At 36.7% G+C, this 20,071-nt stretch overlaps 1 protein-coding gene across 3 annotated transcripts in view; it reads left to right on the forward strand.

Annotated features, from left to right (window-relative positions):
* The window catches only part of tyn (trynity), a 202,517-nt gene that overhangs the window by 93,238 nt on the left and 89,208 nt on the right, over positions 1-20,071 (forward strand). For all 3 annotated transcript variants that reach the window (XM_029312334.2, XM_029312333.2, XM_029312337.2), the window contains exon 5: positions 5,580-5,653. The gene's annotated coding sequence lies outside the window, so the exon portion shown is untranslated. The remainder of the gene's footprint in view (positions 1-5,579; positions 5,654-20,071) is intronic.

Raw genomic sequence — 20,071 nt, forward strand, 5'->3', positions numbered from 1 at the left:
GAAACTTGTACTCTTTTGCAGGAAGAACCATATTATACGTTCTGCGTTCTTTTTTACGATTTTTTAATGCTGTCACATTGTACTATAGATTTAATCTTATTGATTTTCTGACAAATCTCATAGAAGTAAGAGAAATAACGACGCGTTTAATATGTTTGTTTACATTCTTAGCGATATGTCAACGACGTACAAACGTCGACAGAGAAATGATAACAATCTTTTGATCTATATGTGTCAGTTCTTGTCTCATTCCCGTTTACGATCCTTTTAGTGGGATACTTTTTGCTACAATGTAAAGGGTTGAGGGTGAAAGTGGGACAAGGACCGATGCGCGGAGAAATGAAAAGATTCATATCATTCTTCTGTTGACTTTCGTACGTTAAGATGCGCATTGCTCAAGTCTATCATTCATTAATAAAATTCCTCTATCTTGAGAGACTTGATTTTATCAAGTCTTCTCGTACAATCAGTCTGTTTATATCGGACGTAGATTTATATATTAAAAATTAATATTCATTATATCAATAGATTAATAAGCTTAAAAAAGAGACTTTATTCATATATATCTAAAATGACAGGAACCGCGTATGTTATTTTGCAAATATTTAGAATAAGAAAAAAATTTTTATATTTATAATGAGAAATGATTCATATCCAAAATAATCGAACAGTTTAAAGTGCTTTGTTCGAAATATAATATATATATATATATATATATTTCTTTGTGAGCATAAATTACAAAATTTTATTTGCAACAAATTTTTTCTATGTATAAAATTCTCGAAATAATTAAATTGTGTCAAATGGAACTTGCAATATATGTATTTACATATATTAACGCACACACACACATAAAATCCTTCAATCACTAAATTTATGGTTTTATATATGGATGTAGAGATTATGCATTGTAAAATATACACAGTACAATCTTTGTCATACTTTCACAAAGCAAACGCTGTTTCAGTCAACGTTTCAATTGTTTACTAAGCATATAACATTGCGACGTACACAAATGTTCGCAGAATAACATTTGTCTCGACAGCTCGGCAAACGCGACGATGTCATCGAGCAAAACGACGTACGTACGTGGTTGTGGGTAGCATATACCGTTGGTGTCGCTTGTCACGAACGGGGCTTCCATCCACCTCCTTGACGATGGAGAGGAGATACATTACACAAGGTCTTTAAACGGAAGTCTCGTACAAATAGGCAATCGGACAGTGCAAGCAATATCATTCAACGCGTATTAAGCGGTAAATAATTTGAGGATCGATATAACCTAAAGTCTCTATAAAATTCGCCTTCCTATAGGTATATGTATATATTTATTCGCGATGATCTGTTATTTATACAGAGATTAAAACACCGCAAAAATGCGCGGCAAATTCTTTTACGCATATTAAGATATTCTTCTCTTGCTGATGATTGAGATATTTAAAATATATAATATATGTATTTAAAAAGGAAACGATGTACTCATTCGAAAAACAATAAAAACGTAAGTATTATAAAATATAAATATAGAAATATTATAAATATTTTATAGTGCTTATCCCAGGTAGCAAGCTGACGTAATTAAACGTCAAAATGACGTTATTTTGATGTCAGTTTTTGCTACCAGGGATGGTTTTTATAAATTCTGGAATGAGTATATCAGGATTTTTTTTTTTTTAGATTTAGATAGAGAATTTTTGCAATCACATTTTTCATTTATTTGCTCGAAAGTTGAATGAATATTATGAAAATTGTGATGATACAGTTAACAGGGAATAATCTAATAAATATTTATAGATAAAAATTTTCATTTTACAAACTTTTTTAACAGCTAAAAATTCGAATTCGAAAATAAAATATCGGTGTTTTGACACCTTTCTCGTATAATTAGTTCGTAATATACAATTCCTCTTAGGATTGCAATTAAGGTTGACGCCGACGTTGATAGAGTAATTTTGTGTTTTTTTACACATCGCGTGTAAAAGAATGCGAAAACATCATTATCGTACATTACACTTTGCGATCTATTACGATACACAAGAATTTAATGATGCACTTCCTAGGTCGCGCGGGCGTCTGCATAATTATCGCGATAAGTAGCTTCTTCAGTTGCTTTTTTCTCCCTTAATCCACAATCCAAGTATTTACAATTTTATTGATTCACCACATAGTTGCAACGTGCGCAAAGTCAGCGCTGGGAGAGCCCCAGGTTAGCGGAAATTGTTAATTCTTAGTACCGACCGGCCGCATATTAGCACTGATTACAGTAGTTTCAGTAATAACCGAGCTTAGAGAGGCACCAACACACGTCCGTATACGCGGACGCATCTATAAGCGATATTTAAATCTCAAGAACCGAAAACCATTATTTTCCTGTAACGGAATCGCGTTACATTCCGATATTGTAATATCGTAGATGTGGAAAAAGTTCAATATCACGAATCAACGGGCAAAACTTCACTTCCGAAAGCGGTAAATGGATGAAAATGGAAATGCGCAGAGGAAGTAAGAAGGTAGTAGAACGCGCAGTAAAGTATCATGTAAGAGGAACGAACGTGCTGAAATATGAATATATCGAAGGAGAGAAAAATGCGAGAGAGAGAGGAAGGAAGAGATGCGAGAAAATAGCAAGAAGGCCGCACGAAAACGCTTATGTGGTGAATCGCGATGTTTCACGGTGAATTCATCCGTTGAGATTGAATCTTGCCTCGATTCCACAGATTCGCCTTATTTCGTTTTGGTTTCTTATTCGCTTATGTGCGATCATCGTCGTTCCACTTCCACTTGTTTTGCGTTATATCTCGGTATTTCGCGGCTTAAAAGAGCACTCGACATCTTTTCTACGACGAGAGGATGTATTTTAATGATATTGACAGAAAAAATACACGTCGAGTAGTTTAGAAACGAGATGCAAGATGGAATTGCATCGAATTAGAGTAAAATCGGTGAAATGCCGCAATATATTTATTTCGCATGTATGAGAAATGCGTAATATATATGTATAATCTAATCGTGCAATAAATTCATGTGTTAAGAAATTTCTGTGGGAACAATTTTGAAATTAACATTATTTCGCGCGAGGAAATTAAACTTCGATTGAAATTCTGTATAAGCAATTTGAAATATAATAGATTTTGTTTTTATTGTACGTTGTATGTTTGACACACTTGCGTAAGAGGCCGTCCGATGTCTGACAGATGGCATTCTTCATTTTTGTCACATTATTTATTGATGATTTTTCGAATGTCATGTAATCGAATATTTATATAGTGTATTGCTCGAAAAAATTCCTTTATAGGTGACAACATCTGCGTTCCAGATAAGCTCGACCGTCCGAGAGGTGCATATAAAGAGAGTATCAGGCTAACGTGAATTCATAATAACGGCGGATATTTTATTTATTTTGCCTTCGGTGTACGTACACAGTGTGAATTTGCAAATTATTAAGCACACTGGAGTCAAGAGTTACACGACAGTAATTGCTTTTCGTCTCTCTGGTGACACGCTCCATTTATTTAATAACCATCAATATATTCTAAACTCCCACTTCCTATATACAATGATTTTTATTTTCTCAACACGCATCTCTTATGCGTCGCGCACATCATTGACTACCGATTTATATTATATATATCCAGGGTGAGATATGTACAGAGAATATGCAACATGAATCGTGGACGGTTATTTAGCCCCGGCTCTCGAGATCGATAATCTGACAGATACATCCTACGCAGCATCGATTTATACCTTCCGCGGTGTACTTTATACATACATTAGAAATTCACGCGCGCACATCGGCCCCGTTTTCATCCTCGATTCACGCTCCGCAAGGATATGCTCTCTTCGTGTCAAGGTAACTGTACCGCAATATCGTTCCACATAACGACGCCGCGATAGGTACCTCGATACGACGCTTTACTGCTCGTTTTGTCCTGCAGTGCGGACTGTAGATTACGAGGATTAGGATCGCGCAATGAGCGTTCACGTGTATTTTTTTGGTCGATGATAACACGCTTGAGATAAGAGCACTCCATGTGTAAAACGGTACGAGCTCGTTTTTAGGGACCCCACGCAGTGTCCGAGATACTTAGGTAATACTTTAACGAATATAAGAATCTTTTGTAGCCAGAGGCAAGAGCGAATTATCTCTCGAAGGACGTCAAGAGATACCGAGGTACGCGATTTATGCAACCGCGGCTCGTATTATTCAATCGATTTGATGTAATGTTGAGTTGTATATAAGTGGATTCGCGCGATAAATAGGAAATAAAACATCATTGAACGACTTCCCGCACAGCGAAATTACTTGCTGCTACTTGTTGCTTCTTAATCGATTTTATTTTTATTTGAAAAATATTTTTTTTATAATTTTTTTAAATATTTTTTTTGTGGCAGAAAGAATATTATATAATTAGTTGTGGTTTCATGTTTTTTGGATTTATTTCTTTATGGCGGATAAAATTAACACGCCGCTATTTGCGCCCTAATCATCTTTATGTAAATTGATTGAAAATTCCAGAACATTATGCAAATTTGTTATCTTAATATCAATCAAAAATAATTTAATCAATTAAAAAAGTAATCAAAAGTTTTGCGATAAATGTCAAGTTGTCTTCGACTATCGGTAAACATTTTCTTGTTTAATGAAGGGTTTAATTTTTATCGATTGCGGAATAAAAAATAGAAACGCGAATACAATATTATACAGCCATTAAAAATTATCTCATGTGTAATTAGGTGACACTTTTAAGAATTTATAGCCATACCTTCGGATAATTATGCTCGAGACTTAATATCACAGACTTTCATGCAAATCGACATTCCTCGAGATTTTTTTTACCATGCTTGAAGTGTTTTTTATTTGCTTAGCGACAGCTCGAGAAAATTAGATACCGGTTCATCACCCATATTTCGCAAACAAAACGATATCAGAAAAACCTGTCCCGGTTAAGCCGTTTACGGTCGCGAAAATAATATAACGGTCACCATAAACGTGCGTATGCACGACTGGCCCCTAATCCATGAATGGTCAGGGGGGTCGTGTTTAATCACGTACACTCACCTACGTTGAAATGATTAATGAGCATTTAATTAGAACGGTGTGAGTGGGTGATCGCGTTTTCGATTACCGTTTGCGCTCCGTGAATGCAGCATGATGAATTACTAGGTCATTAAATAAAGATAACACTATCGATATTTAATCAGTATCACGCTCGCGGATCCTTGAAGGTTGAAAACGAGATGAAACATCCTAGCAGGATGTCAATTTCCTGGGAAAATCGGAGATTGTTAGGAATTTTTTTTAAAAGTTCAAGAATTTTTTCAAATGTTATGCTTTATAATTTAAATAATTAAAACCAGCAAATAGTCGTCTGTGTTCTTATTCTTTGAAAGGTGATATCTTACAAATATCATTCAAAATTATTCAGCTTGTACGATTAATTAATTCTAAAATTTATAATAATGCATATAATATACCTTATAATTTATTTTTTTCTATATGTCAAATCATATTCTTGTCTTTCCTAAAGATTTTTAATTATTAGTAGTGCTAATTAATTTTTCTCATGACTTTATTTCAGATGAGGAACACAAGTTCTGCAGTCTGAGAGGATGTGGAAGTCCTGGAGACATCGAACCACAGAGGAGCAGTAAGGTAATTTATTATTTTGGGATTGTACGTTAGAGTTTTTACGCCTCTTTTTAAAACGCTCGATTTTCGAAACAGATCTATTATTTTAGAATTTTTCTATATTTCTAACCATTTTCTTTCGTCTTCTAAAAAATTTCAATGATTAGCAACATTAATTATTTTTTACATAATTTTACAAATAGCTAGTTGAAAGTCTAATGTTATTGTCAAGTATTTAACATTTCACAAAACTCTACTCAGTTATTAAAATCAGATATCTATTTTATTAAACTTATAATCATTATAGCAGCATTAGATTATACCTTTTTCAAAAATGAAGCATCTTGAAGAGATAATATCGTTTTATTTGTACAATTATCGCAGGAAATTAATTTTTTATTTTACTATTTATCAATTAATCCGTTAAAGCCAAAGGACGATATTTTCTTTAACAGTTTAAGTAGACTGTAAATATGTATATAGTCAATATTTATGTGACATCGTGCGTCTCGATAATTCCTCTTTTTCACGCACTAAGTAGTGTGTTTCCACAAGGGCGACGCAAACATATAATAATCGACGACGAAATAAATTCTTTGCACACTCGTCGGGTTAGCTTCCAGTCGTTCGATGTTGGTTAATTTCGCGCCGGAGGCGGCGAACGCGTATACATACATGTCGCATTATATATACGATGATCGAAAGCGATTACGAAGGGGTGCATTGCTGCTGTTACTCGCGAAAGCGAGAGAGAGAGAGACTCGCCTCTCTTATCCGGCTCTTGTTACATGAGCGAATTATTCTGCGCGCAAGGGGCGCCCTAATGGCGCACGTGTGGACGGCCTTAATAATCGTAGCACGTCCCTATAGCGATTCGAGACGGTTCATATTGCCGTTGCTCCTGATTGCCAATAAACCCTTGGGCACGTTTTTAGGGTCGGATTATACAGTTTCGGCGAGGAATCTGAAATATAATGAGCGTCATTTGTACGCGATCGAAGCGTCTCCGCTAATATTTATCCCATCGCGAGAAATCAAATTTTGATATACGCAATTGAGGATTAATTTATTGCTACTTTATATCACATTTTTGGCTCTCACCAATTAGCAGAAAATTTATGTTTAAGATGAGAGTACTGATTTATTATTGTTGGTTTGGAGTAATGTCGTAAGTGCCACTCCGAGTTCTCAATAATAATTTTTAAAATAATATTGATTAGCCGGATAAATTATTTTAATGCGATTTTTGCATCTAATTGGGACTGTTCGGGTTGAACTATTTTTAATAATTTAAATTTATTGTTAGCGTATTTCGCCTTTTAATTTTGACATAATTATTTAATTTATTTTGACATTGTATTGCGACTTTTTATTAGAATTTTTATTTATATTTATTTATTTATTATAATGATTATTGCGCACTGAAGAAGACTGAGTACAGTCGAAACGTTTGTAATTGGTTTTTTTAAATTAAAGTTTTCCAAGATTTATAATAATTTTTTATTTGCTCGTTACACATGGCCTCGTAATAGTTAATAAGTTATCATTGTGTCTGATTTATTATATTAAAAGAATTTTCTCTTAGAATTTACCCTGAAAATTATGGTAATCGAGAGACGACAATATGGCGTTGGATCAATTTTGTAAGAGTTTCTCTCATTAATATTGCATATATAAAAATAAAAATATTAATATAAATATAAATTGAGTGTCAAACAGGCAATAAAAGCCAAATCGCGGATGACAGTGCGTTATCCCAACGAAACTAAATTTTTTCGTTAGGATTAAAAACCTGTGCACAAGGCACTAAATTTTACTTGGACACGGCCAAGATTTTTAAAATTGGAATAATCTCTTGTAGAGATTTTAGTGCCTTGTGCACAGGTTTTTAATCCTAACGAAAAAATTTAGTTTCGTTGGGATAACGCACTGTCATCCGCGATTTGGCTCTTATTGCCTGTTTGACACTCAATTTATATTTATATTTATAATACAGAGTCTTGTTAAATTCTTAAAAATATTAATATCTATCACAATAAGATATAAAATATGTTCGATTAATTTTACTATGTACATATCAATATATTTTTTATTGTAGTAAATATAAATCTCAGAGAAACTCATAAAATTCTTCCAATATCACATTGTTCCACGATTACCATGATTTTCATGGTAAATTTTAAGAGAAAATTCTCTCTGTGTATATTTCTGAAAAACACTTAAAGCGAAAATTTACAACAAAAACAATTGTAAATATACAGAGTTGATCATTAATAACTAATTGCTTTTTTAAAAAAAAAAGAAGATATTGCAAGTATTTCAAAAATATTAGTGACAAATGATTCGATGAATTAATTCATTATAAATATGTATAATGAAATGATTCATTATATAATGAAATAATGTTCGAAATAACAGAAAGAATGATAAAAAATCTGTATAATCGTAATGTAAAATGATTGATGTCTGATACACAATGGAACATTGCTTTTCTGCTTTCAGGTATGTAGCACTTGAAATTAAAATAAAATACGAAACTGGCGCCGTGCGAGATTAATCGCCGACAGGAATCGTCGGGCCGCAAAAGCCACGACGGAAACGGATTTATGATGTAAGTATATGCATTCATTAGCATTACATAGCGATGTACGGTGATTTCCCGCAGACCTGGGGCTCGATCTCCGTCGGCTATTAGTCAAGAAGGGCTACGCGAAAGAGAGAGAGAGAGACGATCTCGCTATTATATGCGACGAGATATATACGTGCTTTTACCAACACGCACACACATGTGCACGTGTTCGTGAATATCCCTCGCGACATTCCGCGTATAAGCAAAGGAAGATGAAGCGCCGTTGACGAAAGATCCATAGGTCGTACTCCGTGGTACCGTAGACTTGAGTCTACGTCTCCGAGAGACGCTTGGATTAAATTATTACAGTCTCTCGCGAGCAAAAGGGCACAAAAGGGATGAAGGAGCAAGGTTTTACATCGCGAGAAAGGGACTTCGCGGAAAGTTATATGTGTCGTAGAACCCTACGGAGAGTAAGTTAAAACGTCCGGTTCTCACTCTCTCTCTCTCCAATCTATATAGGAAAATAAATTCTTTCTTTGATCTCAAATTAAATTCGTTCTTCGATCTCAAATTAAATTACCGCCGGCCCCGCGGCGATATTCGTAAACGTATTCGTCGACGAATGTTTTTCTCTCGCGCTGTATTTTATTCGTGCCGCGTGTAGGGCACGTAGGGCTCGTGCGCGACGACGGTGGTAATTTTGTTGCAAAAGATGCCGACGAATTAGAGACTGAAAATCTCGCACGCGAGAGAGATCGCGTGCTTTTTCCCGTCTCCCTTTCTTACTCTCGGATTTTTTGCCCCAAGGTGTTAATTGCGCCAGCCCTTATCCCCGATTAACGCCCGATTAAGTTTTGCTGTACAGACGGGGTATTAATTTTTATTTTTATTTATTTATTTTTTTTTTATATCGTGCCGCCTCTCGTTTCGCGGATATGGGAAGATGGCATTTTCTTCAAAGCAGCCATTATACGCGTTCGTAGATTATTAGCGGGCGGGCAGAGCGTTATTAGTCGGGCTGTATCCGCCCGAGCATCTATGCCGCACGAACGTCTTCAGCGGGACCTGTCAATTACACAGATTTATGATACCTCCTTCTTCTCCTCCCGAGTTCTCTCTCTCTCTTTCTTTCTCGTCGTAGCTCTTCTACATCCCCGCGTGTAGCAGCTCATTAATACGAGCCGGCGAAGGTGGGTACCTGAAATAGCAAATAATAATTTTTGATCGATGGTCGCTTTTAATTGCGACCGACTTAATTACAGATAAATACCTCCGCGTCGATTTATCCCGGCGCTTTGCGTTTCGCGAGCCTATCAATCTCCGTATACCGATTAACCCCTCGGAGACCCCACGTGATATCACGTGGCACTGTTTCGCAGCGTGAACTTTGACCGTGTATATATTATATAAAAGATGCTTGATTTTTCTCCGCGCACAAATGATACTGTTAGATTCTTGATTCGCGCTTATTCGCGTTCGTTGATTTTGTAGTACAATTTTTTCTCACAACACTCGCGAGATACAATCGGGGTTTCATTTATTAAAGTGGTGATGATGCAAATTTTTTGTGCACCCCGGGATATAATTATAGATAAGTGGGTCGAAGGAGGGTTAATCTTGCGTCTTTCTTCCGAGGAAGAGTATTTAATTAATATTTTAAGACGTTATTGCGCATTCTTGCCGAGACTCGCTCGATACCCGACAAAATAACACTATTTGTCGGCGATAAGATAATTAGTGCTTATCGATATCCAGCTGAGTGCGGCTCTGGAATTGATAGAAGAGTACAATATCCCTTCGCGTATCCTTGCACGATCGGAGATGAATGAGCACGGATGTTGTCGATCGCGGACCTTGCACTTATCACAGATCGTATCTTAACAACGGTCTGTACTCTGTAACTGTACTTGAACTCAACTCGGCAGCGATACGGGTATTATTTGCATAAGAGTACGTTCGCGTAAGATAAGTGCGCGCCGGGATTGCGTTAATTAACGGAGTTAGAGGCAAATCAGCGGCGACTAAACGTGTGTTTAATGGACCACGAATGGTCATTCGATAAGAAAATATACGTTTCGATAAGAAAAATTAAGAAACGCCGCCTAGCGATCGATCGATCGATCGACTGTAATTGGTGTATATGTAATTTTTTTTCAGAATTAAAAAAACAAATTTTGCTCTTATTAAATTGCAACGTAAACTGTCTTGAGAATGTTGCGCAAAATTTTGCATACAATTATTATTTATAATATATTATTTATTAAATTTTATATACAATTTTTTTTTGCTTTCCATCTACAATTAATCACACAAGTCATTTCGGGTGGGTGTTTTATATTAATTAGTCACGCGAACTTAAAAAGTATGAAAACAGGAAAAAAATAAACAGTCACACGCATAAGTTTATTATGGCGGAATGTGAATTTATTTTCCGTCTTGTTTAAGTATACGAGCGATTAACGACGCGCTTTTTGACGATAACAGTTTATTCGACGTGCTATGATAAGTCGATGTAATGAGAAGACGTGCGTTCGAGAGGAAAGAAACGATTAAAAACAAAAGAAGGGAACGGCGTAGCCCGGTCTTGTCGATTTTTATCGACCGATGACAAATCGATAGTACTCACGCCATGTTGCATTTAGACCGGTTCTGCGAGAGTCTTCTTTCCCTGCCTACGCTAGTCTGCCTGCTTTTAATTAATCCCGGTGCCTCGATCGACCCGATGCGAGCGCGACTGCGAAAAATGTTGAACCGCAGAGAGGCAGAGAAAGAGAGAAGGAGATAGAGATGCGCTCATCTACGGTGGTGGCTCTCGGGTAGGCGTCTATCAGTTTTCATTGCAACAGCCATCTCGAGAAAGAGAGAAAAGGAAAAGTTCTTCGAAGAGTTCGACGAACATTCGTATAATAATAATCGTCAGCTGATCGGCGATTTTATCAAATTATTATTCAAACATTATCGCGCAAATTGCACGGAGTCTCTCGTTAAGTGACTCGTTTACGCGCGCGCGTGCTGCGAAATTTATTCACGATTGAATTTTATTCGACAATAAGTTACTTACTGAATTTCCCATATAAGAGTCATGCACACACAAGCCGCTTCGCGTGCCGATGAAAAAGATCGAGCATTCAGCATTGCTGATTCCGCGGTCGTCCTAGTATGCGAAAGAGTCGTCCATCGCGATAACCGCAGTCGGGAGTAGGTGACCTTAAAGGATGTCGATCTTTCAATTGGTCTAACAGTACCGACGATTCTTAAACGCATCCGAAGGCGAGGCTGCTGCGTTCGTCAACAGGTGTTGGACACCTTCGTGTCGCAATTCTCGGACAGTGTGGAGTGCATCTTCCTTCGAGTGGAGTTAGGTTGTTGACGACGTCGCGTTTTTTTTCCTTCTCTTTTCTAATTAACCACCGTAGCTGGTTCACCATCGAACGTTTTCTAATTGTCACGCGATCGGTTCTCTCAATATTTGCTTTGCATTTAATAAGTATAATGCCGCTATCTTCCTGCTGGATATTTTTTTTTTTTAATCTCGTAGCCGAGATTCCACTTACCTGATAAGATATTTTTTTTTTATAACGTCTCGCTAATTTTAATTAAACGCGATTTTAGCCTTCCGTTAAATTCTAGGCTCTTCCGCGGCAGCTAGATTTATCGTCGTATATTTGCGCGTCTTTTTCTCTCTTTTGACAGCCAGTTCTAATGACGAAGACGATGCGTCAGGATCGTTGGGAGTAAAGAAGCGCCTTCCGTCGGGACTTTATGGCGCTCATAGTTATAGTTTCAGCAAATCTTGCACGACGAGTATGTATCTGTGAGTTTTGTGGCCGATCTTTACACGGTTCTCTGACGGAGCGTAGCGAGCGCAAGAAAGAAGACGAACCGCGGAAAAAAGGAACAAAACCGAATCGGGGGATGCGCCAATCGGGGATGATGCTTCTTCGACCGCGAATGGTTTAACGACTTTAGCGATTTAATACGGTCTGCCCGATACCGATTAATCGCGATACGTCTGCCGCTGTTTGAAAACAGTAAAAGAACCGCGATCGCACGTCTTCAGGTTTTATCTTTCTCGACGTTGAATCGTCTCTTGTGTAGCTAACGTAATCTCGTTCTGTGGATTTTGCTTTGCATTAAAAGATCCTTGGTTAAGAGACTATCTGATTAGAATAGCGAGAAGCTTTTGTATATCCGGTATGCGATTCGCGCACGCATGACCTTGAGAAAGACGCAGCCGTCCTTCGCGACCTTGGGAAGAATGCCTCGAGGCTATAGCTACGAATTTTGCGCATGGCAATTAGCTTGAAACTGCACTTGATGGCACGTCTTACGAGTTTACAGGCGCATTTGCATAAGTGTATGTACGAGAGCAGACGTGCGTAGGTATGCGTCTACTTTAATGACGCATGTAACAACGCGGCATCTTGAAGGATCAACCATTACATAGTACCTACCGTGTAACCTCGACGGTTGCTAATTAACGTCAGACATTAAGGGTTCCCGGGTAAGACTTTAAGAAATCTGTAATCTTGCAGATGCTATTTTTTTTTAATTAAAGTGTCTTTTATATAATGCAATATCATATGTCAGCAATTAATTATACATATAATAATTAACTTGTATATTATATCAATGATAAACATATTTCAAAAACACATTGTTAAAATAATTTTCAAATATACCTATATATATAATTTTGTTTAATTCTACATTGTTGAAAAATACATCTTTGTTGAAGATATTTATTTTTTCTAAATGCAATGATTGAAATCGTATATTAATTAAAATAGTATTTAAAAAATATAGAAAATAAATATAATAAAAAAAATATAAATATATTTAAATACATGTAGAAAATGTAGAACGACGTGTTTTTGCGTAAACAAAGTTATGCAACTCGATGTGTGTTTTATATTATAAACCCGATAGGTATATTTTTTTTTTGCGCCGCGAGGTACGGACGTGTACAGGCGTGTTGCAAAGATAAACGGTTTAATATATTTTTTTCGCTCTCCCTCGACCCTGAACTTGGCACGACTGTGCATTCCCATAGGCGATACATATCCAGACTAGCATCCGCGTTTACCTGGCATTTACATACGTAGATAAACATGTATGCGGCATATAAGAGTAAAGTAACCACTGGAGCCGCTCCAACTGTAGTCGATCGGCCCCTCATCTACGTAACTAGGTACGAAGGTCTTCGTAACGAGCCCTTCTCATCGACGTAACCGTTGATACACGTAACAGGAATATCACGTCTATACACACGGTTGCGATCAGATTAGTACAGGAGCTTTTAACATTTTGCTCTAACGAGTAGATCCTATATAATCTTATGTAAGAGTCATGAAATATTATCTCTGATTAGTTAGAAATGAGGAAATAATAGTATTTGAAAGAAAAACAGAGAACAAAAAAGTTATATGAACTATTTTTATTAATGGGAAATATATATCAGCAATTATGATTATAATATACAATATAAATTAATTATTGTATATAATAATGATAGAGACACATTCAAGAACGCAGATTATTAACAATAATTTGAATTGTATAGTTACCAATCCTAATTATATTATTTGAAAATATGTAATATATAATTTGTTTTAATTAAAGTCTCTTGTAATATTTAGTTAATTTTACTTGGAACTAAATTTTTGTTCAAATACATATTTCTTGTTACAGACTTTGAAATGATCAATTGAGAAATAACCTGTTCTTTTACTAGCATAATTAATATAGAAATTTGATTTTATTCAGTGAACATGCGTAAAAACCAACAAGGCCTGTCATTCAAACAACTCGATGACATTCGCGTATTTTCATTCGTACTTGGAACACAATTAACGTTACCTTGATCTTGATAACTTGGTCCTCACGCTATTTAATCAAACATGATTTTGCAACACGCTACAGTGATGTCGCGAACAGGTAGATCCTCTATCGCGATCCGAAAGACACGTCGAGTAGATCTGTTTTCGGATCACGGGCGTTTCGCTGAAGACGTAAAGTTCACATCGCATGCACCGAATACGTATACGCGTCGTCGCTTATCTTTTTGCCGTAGCGGACGGCTGGATCCGCGGAATGTTTCTCATGGAGATGCTATCGTCTTGTCGAGTGTTCCGTTCCATTAGCGCGTTGCGGTCTTAACAAGTAATTAATACAGGGTTTTTCCGGAAAGTAATGCGTCGCATATTTTAAAAAAGAATTTATTGATCGCATAGGGAAAACAACTTAAAATTGTTCGAAGTATGACCCTTCTGCGTCAATACATTTTTGCCAACGCGATTTCCATGCGTCATAAGATTTCTGGAACTCCTTGACTGGGATGCTGTTCAGGGAGGCCGTCGAAGTAGCTTGTACGTTGTCAACCGACTCGAGCTGTTGTCCTTTGAGCCTCTTTGACTCCGGATCGTACTGAAAGACCCATGACTCATCCCCAGTGATAACGTTGTTCAGGAAATTGGGATTATCTGCACAGAGTTGCTTGAGTTCTTCACAAACTTCCACTCGGTGTTGCTTTTGCGCATCGGTCAACACTCTGGGCACAAGTTTTGCGCAAATCTTCCGCATGGCCAAGTCTTCCGATACAATCTCGTGAACAATCGTTTTCGGCAAGTTCAATAATTCCGACATTAAGCGAACATTCATTCGACGGTCTGAATTCAATAATTGGCGCACACGAGTCACATTGTCGTCCGTTCGCGATGTTGACGGGCGTCCTGCGCGGGCCTCGTCGGCGACCTCCTTCCGACCTTCTCTAAACATCTTGTGCCACCTGTTTGACTGCGATTTGGAAAGGCAATCGTCCCCGAAAACTTTCTTGAGCATTTCAAAAGTTTCCAGCGGCGTCTTGTCCAGCTTCACGCAAAACTTTATCGCATAGCGTTGCTCTATCGTTCTCTCCATCACAAGTTCGACGCGACCACTAAGCAGAGGTTCACAGAATAAGCCGTCCTAACCCTCCAAGCGCATGGAAACAATTGAGCGACCTACCGTTGGAAAGCTAAGGGTACCCCCCTTCCTCCCCAACCGGTCCCATCGCTCTGCGATGTATAGTCGCGTCACAAAAAAATGCGACGCATTACTTTCCGGACAAACCCTGTATATAAATCTGACGCGTCTTCCGGATATGCACCGCTCGCACCGGTTCGCATAAAGTTTAGGTAGCGCCGGTTTATATGTTCACGTGAGAAATATATATATATATATATATTTTTTACACAAGCGTCGGCTCCGTAAATTCCTCGCGGTAGATCAAGTAATTAACGCCGCTTTTGACGCCGGAAATCAAATTTATACTCTCTCGTGACTCCTAAAGTCAATATATTCCCAACGTCAATATGTGACATTGACGTAAAAATAAGTAATTAGTGATTTTTTAAGCTCTATTTTTTTTACACATGTGCTACTTCCACTTTAATCCACGTATCATTTATCGCGGATTTTACATACATGTATTTAAATTGTCCAAGTGAGTCAGTAATGAAGCACTGTCTTTTATAATTATAATTACACATCTACATATACAGAGTGTATTTAAATAAGTGCGAAAAATTTTAGGAGATGATTCTTTGTCGCAAATTAAAAGGGGGTTTCTTATTATATTTATAAACATACTCTTATATTCCTCCCTGAGGAGTTGAAGTTCTTATTCTTTTCTCACACACACAAATATCAGATTTCAAATTAAAAAAAAATGAAATTTGATGGATATTTTCCATCAATAAAAAGACCACTAATAAATATCCTTTCTAAAAAATTTTTTTAATCTTTCTTTATGAGGGGCTAAAATTTCCCTAACAACCCCTATATTTAATTTTAAAAAATGTTTTAATTTTTAGAATATATGTTTATATAAGAAACCCCTTAATTTTCGACAAAGAATCATTAAAAATTTTTTGCGCTTATTTAGATACACCTGTACATAATACCATCTGTTTCATAAAACATTTCGTACTAAAATGCATCGCCGTGCGCGAGTGCAACGCTCGTAAAGATATTCCGAGTTTTCGCGAAACCGTAAACGTTATAAATCAAGAAACGTGAACGTTCTCTGCGCGCGTATCTTTTTTTCTTTCTTTTGGAAAAATTCTCACGCTTTGTATGCCGCCCATGTCGAGACTCCAGCGACGACAGACGTCTTCGCGCGCGTTTGTCCTCGCGCGTTCGCCTTCATTGTCAGTCGAGACGCGATATTCTTCGCGGGCACGTCGAGACGCGCGTCGGAAAGATGATCGCGCGGACTCTCGCTCAAACTTTTGACCCGCTAATGAATAACTGAGGAACGGCCGATATATAGCGTCGTTATACCGCGCCGTTGAACGCGGAACGGTAAAGGCTTCGAAGTGAATGGCTTGAAACTTAAGCGATGCGCATGCATCGGTCTAAATGACTAAGCAGCCGATACGTACGGCATTTGCTGTGCATTCCAGTCTGCGTCAATTTTTTTGCCGACTCTAATGGCCGGCTCCATTTGGACTACTGAAAAGTATTGATGTTTCCGGCAGCGGTGCAGTTAGAACATAACTTACGCTCGACGATATCTTGGAAAATTACTCTTTTTAGAAATTGCAAATATCAGGATCGTTTCGTAAAACACACAGATGTAATATATTTTACCAGAAAAATATTTTTATCTTAAAGAAAAAGTTTTTATTTATAATGTATTATATATCTATATTATAAAATATTTTTTTCTTAGAAAGAAAAAATATAGATACATAATATATTACAATACAAGTAAAAACTTTTTTGTTAGATAAGAATTTGTTTTTAAAGTTTCAAAAACTATACAATATAATGGCATTTTTATATCTACATTATTTTGCGGAAGGAATGTCATGTAAATGTGGCGAAAAAAAAATTTACAGAATATTTCAAAGCAGTTCTTGGCTAACTGTACCTAGTGTTTGCGGAGTAGCTGGTGGAAATGATATCTCATCTTGCAAATTTCGCACACAGCGCATGCACGTGGTCTCGCGTGCGTTTTCTGACAGATCGGTAGTTGCCAAGACGAGTAGCAACGGTCATTAGACCGCGGAATGACGGAGACGAGAGACAGGCGAGGTGGAAAAAATATTGACGATATTATTACGTGTAGGTGACTATATAAAATATCATTATTTCTTAACTGAATAGAGAAGGGTTAACGCGCGCGGCGCTCGTGAATTCAATTTGCAGTTCTCTTTCTTTCTCCCTCGCACCATCATTTATTACATCGGAAATGAGAATGCCATCCTTAGAACGATACATTACGTATCGAATCTCTCTTTATCAGATTTGCGAGTGAGAAATTGTTGTTGTACGCGATGAACGAGTTAATACCTGCAGAAAGCAATTATAGCAATTTACAGCGTCGTCCTTTCAATAGAAAACGATCGATTAAAAGGCTTACGATCAGTTGTCAATTACGTTCGATTACGTAGCGATGCAATAACTTTCGAAAGCAATTTCTTCTTTGATATGTTGATCCGTAAATTAAATATTTAATGAATCTCAGTTATTTACACGTATGAAAATCAGACAATAAAAACATCTAATCATTTTCATTAATTTAGTATGCTAAACGTACTGCGATGTAAGCTTTGAATTGACGTTTAGCGCATTACTTCGATAAATTAGACAAAGAATGATTGTGAAACACCGTCATTACGGTGGAAATTAAAAGAATCATCAGATGCGAACTAACTCATATCACGCTTCGTAAACTTTCAAAGAGATTAAAGTTTAAAAACCGATTCACAATTTTTATACTCGGAAATATACGCGGCGTAAAATAGCTATACGCTCGATATAAATGTGTAACAATAAATGACGTGAAGAATCATAATTAATGAGTTTCATTCTCTCCGCTTTCTCTCACATCGTGATACATTCGTGCCAATTGTTTTGCATCATTGCACTATGTAATTGTTATTCGAGTCTGCTTATAGTACGTTTCTATGATTCAAATTATCAATCACCAGGTCATTAATATGTTAATGTTGACAGAAATTGATGTGTCTGCGACGACTCTGTGAAATTACGCGTTCTCATAGTAGTCAGCGGAACGGAATTTCTTGCACTTTAAGTTGCAGATAATGTTAGCCTACACTGGCCATGCATTGCATAATTAGATAACGGATGAACCTTCTCATGAATTTAACATGATCAACGAAAAGGATTTTTACCTTAATAAATTGAAGAAATAATATCAAAATTAAGAATAAATTTTCTAAATTGACGTATAAATTTATTCTTCGGTAATTATATATTAGACATTTCATTTTTTATCAAAAGTGACATGAATTTAATTTTATTTCATTATTCAGATGTCCATAACTTATGCATCATCTTTTATGCAAAATTAATTAATATAAAAAAATCAAACTTTGAAGATAGAGCGCAAAAATAAAATACTATATCAATTTGTTCATCATTTTCTTCGCATATTTGTACTATAATAATCTTTATTTTTGTTTGCACATTTTATCGGTTATACGTTCAAGTTCTTTTAGCGCTGATTTTTTGCGATCAGCGTCCAAATATTTCGCATTCTCCGAGAGCTTTTTGTGTCAGACGTACAATAATTAATAATGAATGGAACTTAATAGGCCGATTCGACTAGTATTCTTTCGGCGTTATGTCAACCCGTTAACAGTTAATTCTTATATTCCTCCCCTTCCTTGTGAATGCATCAAACACCTGTATAACACTTTGTATACTCACGCGCGATACATACCACGTTATGTAAGTAGGTATGAACGCTCATTAGTATGTCTGCTGTCGCCTTATAGCACCGCGGAAGATAAAGCGAGGTTGAAACGCGGGGACAAAGAAGTGGAATGTTGGCATCCGTTATGTGTCACAGGGCGAAAATTAGAATACTCGCTCGTGAGAAAGAGTTAAGTAAATTGCCAAGACTTTCCGTACAATTTGTGAGATGCAAAGCCGACATGTAACAGGTTTCGCTCGAAGCTCGATAGGCATTAAGATTTGCATAATAACCAGATTGAGAAAAGACATTTATTCTATATATAACATTCATTTATATCAATTTGTTATATTTATTTAATTTATATATTTTATTTATATTTAATGTGCATAAAAAATGTCTGTATTTCTGTTTGATGAATATTTATCAAAATAATTTAGAATTATGCAATGAAAAGAATTCCCAGTAATATTGCGAGAGAATAATATATACATATGGCATCTAATAATATCATTTATTTGTGTCAAGATTTTTAATGTGATTCAATCACACATTTTACAAAATTGAATACAAATTACTACCTTCATCGTTATATTCAAAGAGAGCGACTCTACAAATTTTATTATTACCTGTAACAGGGAATCGTTATTATATACTAGACGCTTTTTGTCTCCGCGTAATTTAACGCCTATTATCTGTAGCTACTGTGCTTAAAAACTACCGTTTTCTCGCGCCATTACAATAATGATGGCGAATTTTAACCTTTGCTCTCGACGAGATTGCAAAACGCCGGCGTGCCTCTAGAAACTTGAAATATGTCCGAACTCGAGTCACATGACCCTCGTAATGGATCTGTAGCCGCGGGATGTCAGGATTCCGCGGAATATATGTTTGACGTTTTCGAGTCACTCGCGTCACGCGTGTTTGCAAAAGAGTATGCATTTTTTAATTTTCTTTCTCTCTCAAAATAAATTACGCCGTAATTTAGTCTCAACTTTGTCGTAAAATGGAGCATTATTGAGAGAATTCCTCCTCATCGAAGAGAATTTTATGCGGTTATTATACAATAATATGTCTAGTGCGGAAAAAATTAGGAGCGAAGGAAAAAAAATAAGAGGGAACCATCGTTCGGAACGTTTTACGAGGTCTGCGGAATCTCGGGATC

The sequence above is a fragment of the Nylanderia fulva genome, unplaced genomic scaffold (assembly GCF_048542155.1).
Source record: "Nylanderia fulva isolate GAGA-0341 unplaced genomic scaffold, ASM4854215v1 Scaffold17, whole genome shotgun sequence".
In the NCBI taxonomy this organism is placed as follows: Eukaryota; Metazoa; Arthropoda; class Insecta; order Hymenoptera; family Formicidae; genus Nylanderia; species Nylanderia fulva.